Raw genomic sequence first — 11,583 nt, forward strand, 5'->3', positions numbered from 1 at the left:
GTGTCTATGCCGGGAGACAGCCTTATTCAACTAGACTTGGAAAATTGCAAAAGCCTCTGTGTTAATCTTAGTTGGGGCAGAGTTTTAGGGTGGAGCCTACAGCCTTGGCTTCTGTCAGCCCCACCATATAAGGTTCCTAGTCTCAGTATTCCTCAGTGTCCTTTGATACTGGCTGCAAGCACCTCTGAGAGAAAGGTGCCCTCAAGTTTCACCCGCTACCAGACAGTCTAGTCTCTCCCCCAATGAGCCCGGAACTGGGGTTCAGTGCAGTTGGAAGTAGGGTTAAGAGCGGTCTGGCCGAAACCAGTTTGGCTCAGCGGTAGAGCGTCGGTCTGCAGACTGAAAGGTCCCAGGTTCGATTCCGGTCAAGGGCATGTACATTGGTTGCGGGCACATTCCCAGTAGGGGGTGTGCAAGAGGCAGCTGGTCGATGTTTCTCTCTCATCGACGTTTCTAGCTCTCTATCTCTCTCCCTTCCTCTCTGTAAAAAAATCAATAAAATATATTTTAAAAAAAAAAGAGCGGTCTGGAGCTTTTGTCTCCTTCCCGCTAGGGCAATCCAGCAGCACAGTCAACAGTCCATCCTCTGTGCATATTCACGTGCGCACCTCCAGGGCTCTGCCTTTTGCCGCTCCCCTGAGTTTCCACCTTACAGCCCAGGGTCCCTCCATATGAGCCTGGGTCCTCAGGGTCTGGCCTTAGAAATGGGATTCAATGCAGTGGGAACTGGGGTTCATCACAGTCTGGAGCTTTTATCTCCTTCCCACTAGGGAACGCCAGCCAGGCACTTAGCCGCTCCCTCCTCTCCGGCTCTGTCCTCTCCCAACATGTGCACTGTGTCTCTGTACCTTGTACCTTAGGCTTTTACAGCTCCTCTGATTTTTCTTCTGGTTTTCTCTTTCCTTCTAGTTGTAGAATTTCCAGTCAGTCAACTTTCCTGTAGTTCTGGATAATGTCCATTTTGTATTTTATTTGTATTTTTTGAAATTGTTGTGCGAGGCTGCATTTAGGTGTTTACCTATGCCGCCATCTTGGTTTCCTCTCGCCCTTTAGTTGCTAACACTATTTTTAAATGCCAGTCGCACCATCATCCAGGAGTTGCAAACCCGGCCTGTGGGGCATAGCTAACTACCTCCCTATGTTTGTAAAAAGGTTTTATTGGGCAGAACCACACCCACTGTTCTGGTTACCTTCATCCTGCAAGGGTGGAGTTAAGTCATTGAAGCTGAGGCTCTGTGGTCCACAAAGCCTGAAGTATTTATTACCTGGCCCTTGTAGAGAAAGTTTGCCCACCTCTGCTAATCCATCCCTCAGGCTGAGGCATTTGCTTGCTGACCATTCTGGAGACTTGGCAGTACTGCCTGGGCAGGCAAGAACCCTCTTGTTTCCCTGACTTTGTTTCCTTCCTCACCCCCCTCCCCTTAGTCTTGTGTCCTGCATCACTCTACTGCCCTTAGTCAGTGAGGAAGGCAATAAAGAAAGGGGAGATGGCAATTTTTTTTAACAAATGTAAAAACAAAAAACAAAACCCTTTGAGTATGTCTGATATTTTTATTTATTAAAAAAAATATATTTTATTGATTTTTTTTACAGAGAGGACGAGAGAGGGACAGAGAGTTAGAAACATCAATGAGAGAGAATCATCGATCAGCTGCCTCTTGCACACCCTCTACTGGGGATGTGCCCGAAACCAAGGTACATGCCCTTGTCCGGAATCGAACCTGGGACCTTTCAGTCCGCAGGCCGATGCTCTATCCACTGAGCCAAACCGGTTTCGGCTGTCTGATATTAAAAAAAAAAAATGGTGGTTTTCCATTTACATGGAGTTTTATGTGGTTCAGAAAGCCCATCTGTAATCCGTTTGAGTTAAAGTCCCATTTGTCACTGCTGTCAGGATGGTAAAATATATTTGAAACCTTTTTGCTTTAAGGAAAATAGAAGGCTTCGCTGCACTTGACATTGAGCTAAAGACTTTGCCACTCTCAGGGAAATGTCAGTGCTGAGAAAGTCTTGTGCAAAATGAGAGCTGAACAAAATAATCATCCTGGTAAGAAGGTTTTGCTCTTTGCTTCAACAGAACCATTTCCTCCCAAACTCTGTGGGTTCCTAAAACAACAACAAGCCTTGAGAGGGCTAGGGTCGGGGTAGCCAGCACAAGCAGCCTTGATTTCACTTATCTGCTTGATGGAGGGATCAGTAGCAGGAAGTCAAAATGGCAGCAAACCCTGGCGGCAGTTTCATTTAGCTCTGGGAGGTGTTTTGTAGTCATTTTAGAATAAAGATCTTATTTACTTAGGTAAGAATGGTAAATCACTATTAAAAAAGCTCATCAATATAGAGGAGGACAATAAAGCAAAAAGAGAATTCTAAACCCTTGATTTTGCAATTGAGAAAGTGTTTCTGGGGTTCTTGTGCCCCTTAAATTGCAGCCTTTTAAAGATCCATGTTGAAGGAGCAGGAAATCTGGCTACTTTACTCAAGCTCTCCTGGGCACCCCGCCTGCTTGGCTGCCATCTTCTTTTTCTTTTTAAAAAGTTAGTTATTGTTCAAAGTATTACATATAGTATTACATATGTCCCCTTTCCCCCCATTGACCTCTCCCTGGCCACCCCTTTCCCCCCGCAGAAGCCCTCACCCCCCTAGTATCTGTGTCCATTGGTTATGCTTACATGCATGCAGACAAGTCTTTTAGTTGATCTCTTACTCCCTCCCCCACCTGCCTTTCCACTGAAGTTGCCTTCTTCTGTTCTGAGGAATAACGCATGGCTGTCAGAGAGAAGTGACTGCATCAGAAAAGCTGCATGCTCTTGCTTTCTCTGCAGCAAAGGAATGGTTGCTTTAGTTACAAAGTTAACATTTCAGCCTTTCTCCTCAATCAATTAAGAAAAGATCATGTTAGGTCCATCTATGGGTTTAGGTACTCCGATTGGAAGGTGATGAAAAAGTGGCTGCTGAGATCCAAGCTTGGGCAGTAGCTTTACTGGAGATGAGCCCCTGGTGCAGCTGTGCTGCCCGCAGGTCTTCAGTGGTGGTCAGCACGGATTTCCAGGCACAGACGCTAGGTGGCAGCACTTCAGGTGAAGCTGCTTTCAATTTCCAGATAACCGACTGTGCCCAAAAGCTCTTCTCAGGCAGTCTTCATGCTGTATTATTGCTTCTCTAATGTCTCATGTCATGTCCTTTCCCTGCTTACTACCATCCACTCACTCTTTTTCTTAGATTTTTCTACCCATGTGGTAGAGGGGGGAAAAAGAGACAAGAAAAGAAAGGTGGAGGGAATGGGGTATTGGAAACATGAGAGGATGGCAGTGATTATACAGACATTTGAGACAAAAACAAAAGGAAGAAAATGGAACTCACATTTGACCCAGTAATCTCACTCCTATAAATATATCCTAACAAACTAGAAACACCAATCAGAAAGGATATATGCACCCCTATGTTCATAGCAGCACAATTTACAATAGCTAAGATTTGGAAACAGCCTAGGTGCTGTCAGCAAATGACTGGATCAGAAAAATATGGTACATCTATACAATGGAATACTATGCTGACATAAAAAAGAAAGGAACTCTTACCATTTACAGCAACCTGGATGGAATTGGAGAACCTTATGCTAAGCGAAATAAGCTAAGCAATGAAAGAAAAATACCACATGATCTCACTCATTTGTAGATAATAAAGTACATTATAATCTGTTGAACAAAAGGATAGACACAGCGGCAGTAAAGCATCAAACAGATGGTCAAATTACAGCAGGAAGGTTAGGGAGAGGTGTGAGAGATAAGAGATCAGCCAAAGGACTTGTGTGCATGCATATAAGAATAACCAACGGAAGCAAAACATTGGGGGGTGAGGGCATGTATGGGAGTGGGGTGGGGGGGCAATGGTAAGATATGTACACATATAATACCTTAATAAAAAATAAAAAAATAAAAGAGGAAACAAAAGAAAGAAGATCTACATGAATAAAAGAATAAGATGCAAATTGACATACCTTCATGATGCCCACCAGTCCATCAGGAGTGAGTATGCAAATCAACCGAACAAAGATGGGTTAATTTGAATACATAGGCATCGAGTGGCTGAGAGTAGAGTGGGATGCAGGTGTTCTGCACCACTCCAGCTGCTCTGAGCCCTGGGCAGCATGGGGAGGCGGAAAGGCAGCTCTGGCCAAGTGAAGGTGGTGTCAGCAGCCAGAGGAAGGAAAGCCCATTCTTTCATGAATCTTCATGCATCAGGCCTCTAGTATAATCATAATCATTTTAAGAGACAAAGAAATATTGTAAGTTCATACACAGACACACACCTCTTACCTAACTGGTTTTCTTCCTTTACATATTTGATAATATAAATGATCATTGTTTTATTACATGGTAATTAGTTACAAACAAAAGTTGTTCATAAAGACTATTGAGTTAGACTTATTTTTGCAAAACTAGATTTTTTTAAACTAAAAAAACCTAAGTGGATATAATAGGCTTCTGTTGCATCCTAAGATAGTTTCTCAGGAGCTATCTTGGAATTATTGAGGGTCTCAGAATCTTCAGAGAAATGTGAAAAAATCAGCAGATTTTATAGATCATCTTCTGTCTCTGAATATAGAGTTTTTATATGGAAAATAGTTGGCTTTTTTTTTTTTTTAAACAGTGAAGTTACTAAAAAAAAAAAAAATAAGAAAACAGGTGTGTGTGTGTGCTTGTGTTCCCTTCCTTTCCTGTTTCCACCAGGAATCCATTTTGCTTGCTGTGTGTGTTCTTCCCCCACTCCTCTTCCTTCCTCCCTCCCTCCCTCCCTCCCTCCCTCCCTCCCTCCCTCCCTCCCTCCCTCCCTCCCTCCCTTCCTTCCTTCCTTCCTTCCTTCCTTCCTTCCTTCCTTCCTCCTTTCCTTTCTCTCTTTTTAAAAATTGTTGACAGTATTACAGATGTCCCCTATTTGCCCCCTCCCATCTCTCATTGTCCTTATCCACCCAAACTGTACACTACCCCAGGTTTATCCCACATGATTGTCTGTGTTCATGGGTTATGCATATATGCATATACATTCTTTGGTTAATATCTTCCTGTTCCCTCCCACTATCCTTCCCCTCTGAGATCTGTCAGTCTGTTCCATGCAACCATGCTTCTGGACTTATTTTGTTCATTAGTTTATTTTGTTCATTAAATTCCAGATATAAGTGAGATCATGTGATACTTGTCTTTCTCTGGCTGGCTTATTTCACTTAGCATAGTACTCTCCAGGTTTCTCCATGCTACCTCAATGGGTAAGAGATCCTTCATTTTAACAGCTGCATAGTATTCCACTGTGTAAATATACCACAGCTTTTTTTTTTTTTAATCCACAAATCTATTGATGGACACATAGATTGCTCCATCTTGCTATTGTAAATAATGCTGCTATGAACATAGGGGTGCATATATTCTTTCTGATTGGTGTTTTTGGATTCTTAGGATATATTCACAGAAGTGGGATCACTGGGCCAAATGGCAATTCCATTTTTAAAAAAAATTATTTACTTATTTTAAAATATATTTTTAATGATTTCAAAGAGGAAGGAATACATATAGGAATCATTGATCAGCTGCCTCCTGCATGCCCCCTACTGGGGATTGCACTCACAACCTGGGCATTTGCCCTTGACCTGAACTGAAACCAGGACCCTTCATTCCACAGGCCGACACTCCATTCACTGAGTAAAAACCGGCTAGGCGGCAGTTCCATTTTTTTTTTAAATCAATCTTTATTGTTCATATTATTACAAAGGTTCCTCATTTCTTCCCCCGTCCACCAGGTTCCCACCCCACCCTCTACCTCCTCCCCACCCCCCATTGTCCTCATCCATAGGTGCACAGTTTATGTTCAGTCTCTTCCTCCCTCCCTTTCCCCGAGAACAGTCAGTCCATTCCCCTCCCATATCACCGACTCTACTACAATGAACCACTATTATTCATCAGGTTTTTCAATCTCCTTTTGTTGTTGGTTTTTTTTTTAAAAAAAATTAATAAACTTTTACACTTCTAAGAATAAATTTTAAAATCTAATAATTTTAAACCTTGTTTTTTTTCTGCCCTGGGAATTGAGAAGCAAACTTGTTTACATGGAAACTTGCCCTTAGGCCAGTGTTTTTCAACCTTTTTTGGGCAAAGGCACACTTGTTTCATGAAAAAAATCACGAGGCACACCACCATTAGAAAATGTTAAAAAATTTAACTCTGTGCCTATATTGACTATATATAAAGTAATTCTCTTGAATAGGAATCAAATAAACACAAAGAAAGTATTTTATAATTACTTTATTATGAAATATTAAGTAAACAAAATAGTGAAAAATTATAAAATTCTTGTCTTGTCTGCACCTACGGCACACCAGGCAACATCTTGTGCCGCGGAACAGCGGTTGAAAAACGCTGCCTTAGGCTATCAAAAGGTGTAGCCATTCAAGTGTAAATGGACACATTGTTTAAACATAAGTGCTGGTTGGAATTGGATTACCTGTTCTGGGTGGGAAGGGCTTGTCATTCCCTTTCTCCATTAAAATTAAGGTGTTAGCTTTAAAACCTCTTTTTGGCAAGAGACCTTAAACTTTCAGAACTTTAAATTTTTCAGATAGTAAATCAGTTACTTAGCATTTTCTCAAATCAATACCTCCACATGCCCAAGGATACACTTCACACAAAATACATTTCCAAATAGATTAACCAACCTCATCCAGGCCCCGCACAAGGCACTCACAGATCAACACCCTAGCACTATAATAACTCAACACATCCAGATCTAAGCCTTCCTCATTTGATTCAGCAGACCCTCAAGTTCCCCCAAAAGTTTCCAGCCATGTCTGAGAGGCAGCCTTGGGGCGGAGGCAGGTGAGGAGTGAGCTGTTTCGAGCCTGGCTTCTCCGGGCCTGGCTTCTGTTGCTCTGGTCCGTTCCACAACCAGCTGCTCCGGGTCTGGCCACTGCCGCTCCTGACCTGGTTGCTCTGGGCGTGGCTGCTGCTGCTCCGGGCCTGGCCGCACCCGACCCGGCTGCTCCGGGCCTGGCCACACCCGACCCGGCTGCTCTGGGCCTGGCTGCTCCCAGCATGGCAGCTGCTGCTCCGGGCCTGGCCGCACCCGACCCAGCTGCTCTGGGCCCGGCTGCTCTGGGCCCGGCCACTCCGGGCCTGGCAGCTCCCGACCTGGCTGCTCCAAGTATGGTTGCTGCTGCTCTGTGCCTGGCTGCTCCCAACGCGGCTGCTCTGGGCCCGGCCGCTCCGAGCCTGGCAGCTCCTGGCCTGGATGCTCCGGGCTTGGCTGCTGATGTTCTGGGTCTGACTGCTCCCGACCCGGCTGCTCTGGGCCCGGCTTTTCCGGGCCCAACCACTCTGGGCCTGGGTGATTCTGGACTGGCCACCCTGGGCTTGGCCGCCTCTGCCTCAGGCCTGGCTGCCACTGCCCCAGGTCTGGCTGCTCCAGGCCTGGCTGTTGCTACTCTGGTTCTGACTGCTGCTGCTCTGGGGCCTGGCTGTTGCTGCTCCAGGCCCGGCTGCCACTGCCTTGTGCCTGGCCACTCTAGGCCTGGCCGCCGCTGTTCCAACATTCTGTCCTTTTTTTTTTTTTTTTTTTTTTTCTTAAAAAAAACCGCATTTATGTTGCAATGTTGGCTGCTGAGTTGAGTTCTGACTTAGTCTTCGATTTTTCAGGATCTTCTTTATATTCTTTCTTAAGTAATTTTACTATCTTTTGCTCTCACTTGATTTCTTCACATTGCAAACTTCTTCGGTTTCTTCCTCCTTGTCCTGGAAGCTCAGCAGGTTGGCCTGTGGCACCCCTTTGTTCTCCGCGGGCTCTGTGCTGCTTCAGCCTGTTGCAGGGGTCAGTGCCGCCCAGGAAGCAGCCCCTGGCCTCGGCTCCGTGGCCATCGCTCAGCGGTCGAAGGCCCAGGGGCACCCCTCCCCCCCCCGGGGGCCCCTGTCGCCGGCGCCTGGCTGGCCGGTGTCCAGCAGGGGCTCCTGCTCCTCATCGCGTTCCTCCAATCTGGAGCTTTTTTTCTCCTTCCCTCTAGGGGCGTCTAGCATCAGAGTCAACAGACTGTCCTCTGCGCGCAATGTGTGCGACTCCAGGGGCTCGCTTTTCTCTGCTCCCCCAGGACTCCACCTCACAGCCCCGTCTCCCTCTGCTTGAGCCTGGGTCCCCAGGGTCTGGCCTAGAACTGGGGTTCAGAGCAGTCAGGAGTGGGGCTCAGCACCGCCGGAGGTTTTGTTTCTTCCCACCATGGGAATCCAGCATCAGAGTTAACATTTTGTCCTCTGTGCGCAGTGCGCGCGACTCCGGGGCCTCTGCATTTCGCCTCTCCCCTGGGATTCCACCTCACAGCCCCGTCTTCCCCTGCTCGAGCCTGGGTCCCCAGGGTCTGGCCCATAACTGGAGCTCAGCGCTGCCGGTTCGGGGGTTCAGCCCAGGCTGGGGGTTTTATTTCCTTCCTGCTAGGGAACGCTAGGCAGGCACCCAGCCTTCTCCTCCTCTCTGGCTGCGTCCTCTCCGTGCGCGTGCGTGCGTGCGTGCAGCGTGTCTCCGTACCTTAGGATTTTTCAGCTCCTCTGATTTTCCTCCTGGTTTTCTCTTTCCTTCTTGTTATAGAATTTTCAGTCAGTCGACTACCTGTAGCTCTGGGCAATGTCCACTCTACAATTTAGTTGTATTCCATTGAAATTGTTGCGTGCTAGGTGTCTACCTGAGCAGCCATCTTGGATCCTCTCGGCAGTTCCATTTTTAATTTTTTGAGGAAACTCCATACTGTTTTCCACAGTGGCTGCACCAATATACATTCCCACCAGTAGTGAACTAGTCTTCCCTTTTCTCCACATTTTCCTAAGCACTTGTTGTTTGTTGAGTTGTTGATGGTAGCCATTTTGACAGATGTGAGATGATATCTCATTGTTGTTTTATTTTGCATGTCTCTAATTAGTGAGTGATGTTGAGCATTTTTTTTCATATGTCTCTTGACCATCTGTATGTCTTCTTTTGAGAAATGTCTACTCAGGTCCTTAGAATTTTTATTGGCTTGTCTTCCTACCTTTCTCTCTTACTTTCTTTCTCTTTCAACACATGGCAGAGAACAAACTGGCTCAAATCTCATATCTGTAGGCCAACTAAAATTTTTTATTGAATGCATGTAAAGTAAATGTTTCTTATTTAGAGGAGATGCATAAAAAGGAATTGGGACTCTTCTTTGGATGAGAAGCCAGGAATAAGCCTTGAACACAAAACCAGCAGTTGTGGAAAAAAGTTTTTAGACATCTCAGTGTGAGAGGAATGCAAAGATTAGGTCAATAGGTTTGAGTTCAGTTATGCATTTAGTACTCCTCAGTGTACTAAACAACTAGAATTATTTTTTGTCTGTCAGCTCATATTCCCCTGGAATTTCTAGGAAAGAGGCAAGACCAAAACTGAGCCCATGTGATTTCTGGAGAGTGGCCGGGGTGGAAGGATGAGCCCCAGGCTTCCCAGGGCCACTGCAGACCACTCCAGTTTGCTGTCTCTGTACTAGAAACCCTAGAATAGAGACCCTTAGGAAGAAATGACATTAGGAGAATGTAGTCTCCTTTGTTTATGATTCACAAATTTTGGTATTTGGCAGGTGGGTGGTGGGTGGTGAGGCAGCTCATTACTTGTTTTCACCATACATGGACACAATACCAATTTGTTTTCAGAAACAGTTATAAACATTGGTAAACCTCTCCATGATCTCTTTGAAAAGTATGCTCTTTTGAGATCCGGTTTTAGGCTGAGTGAAACTTGCTTTTCTGGTTGAAAATATGCTAACTGATAAAATGTGAATCATAGAAGAGGCTAAGGAACTGTGTCAGCTAAAAATATGTTTAGTTGAAGGCAAAAGATAACTTGATGTACAGTGGTTTGAACAAATAAGAGTTTTTATTTTATTTATTTATTTATTTATTTTAATTAATTTATTTTTTTACATATTTTATTGATTTTTTTTATTGCCCCCCTCCCTCCCTCCCACACATCCCCTCCCTCCCCATAGTTTTATGTCCATTGGTTGTACTTATATGCATTTATACAAGTCCTTCGGTTGATCTATTATCTCCCCCTGATATCCCTACCCTCCCCACTGTAATTTGACAGTCTGCCTGTTGCTTTACTTTCTCTATATCTGTCTCTTGGTTCATCAGTTTATAATGATCTTTATCATCCACCGATGTGTGAGGTCATGTGGTGTTTCTCTTTCATTGATTGGCTTATTTCACTCAGCATGATGCTCTCCAATTCCATCCAGGTTGCTGCAAATGATGAGAATTCCTTCTTCTTTATGGCAGCATAGTATTCCATTGTGTAGATGTACCATAGTTTTTTGATCCAATCATCTGCTGACGGGCACCTAGGCTGTTTCCAAATTCTGGCTATTATAGATTGTGCTGCTATGAACATAGGGGTGCAAATATCCTTTCTGATTCGTGTTTCTAGTTTCTTGGGATATATTCCTAGAAGTGGGATTACTGGGTCAAATGGGAGTTCCATTTTCAGTTTTTTGAGGAAACTCCACACTGTTCTCCACAGTGGTTGCACCAGTCTGCATTCCCACCAGCAGTGCACGAGGGTTCCTTTTTCTCCGCAACCTCGCCAACACTTGTCGTTTGTTGATTTGTTGATGTTGGCCATTCTGACAGGTGTGAGATGGTACCGCATTGTTGTTTTGATTTGCACCTCTCGGACAATTAGTGACTTTGAGCATGTTTTCATGTGCCTTTTGGCCTTCCTTCTGTCTTCTTTTGAAAATATTCTGTTTAGGTCCATTGCCCATTTTTTAATTGGATCATTCATCTTCCTTTTATTTAGTTGTATAAGCTGTCTGTAAATGTTGGAGATTAAACCTTTATCAGTGGTAATATTTGCAAATATGATCTCCCACACCGTGGGCTTTCTTGTTGTTTTATTGATGGTTTCTTTTGCTGTAAAAAAGCTTTTTATTTTGAAGGAGTCCCATTTGTTTATTTTCTCTTTAGCTTCCATTGCCCTACGGGCAGTATCAGTGAAGAAGTTATTTTGGCATACGTCTGAGATTTTGCTGCCTGTGGATGCTTCTAGTATTTTTATGGTTTCCCGTCTGATGTTTAAGTCCTGTATCCATTTTGAGTTTATCTTTGTGAATGGTGTAAGTTGGTGATCTAGTTTCATTCTTTTGCATGTGTCTGTCCAATTTTCCCAACACCATTTATTGAAGAGACTGTCTTGACTCCATTGTATATTCGTGCCTCCTTTGTCAAATATTAATTGAGCATAGTGATTTGGGTTGATATCTGGGTTCTCGATTCTATTCCATTGATCTATTTGTCTGTTCTTGTGCCAGTACCAGGCTGTTTTGAGAACAGTGGCTTTGTAATATAGTTTGAAGTCTGGTATTGAGATCCCTCCTACTTTACTCTTCTTTCTCAGAATTGCTGTGGCTATTTGGGGTCTTTTATTGTTCCAAATGAACTTTTGGAGAGTTCTTTCTAGGTCAGTGAAATATGTCATTGGTATTTTAATGGGGAGTGCATTGAACCTATAGATTGCTTTAGGAAGTATGGACATTTTGATGATGTT

This window comes from Pipistrellus hanaki, assembly GCF_964339955.1.
Source record: "Pipistrellus hanaki genome assembly, chromosome: 1".
Classification (NCBI taxonomy): domain Eukaryota; kingdom Metazoa; phylum Chordata; class Mammalia; order Chiroptera; family Vespertilionidae; genus Pipistrellus; species Pipistrellus hanaki.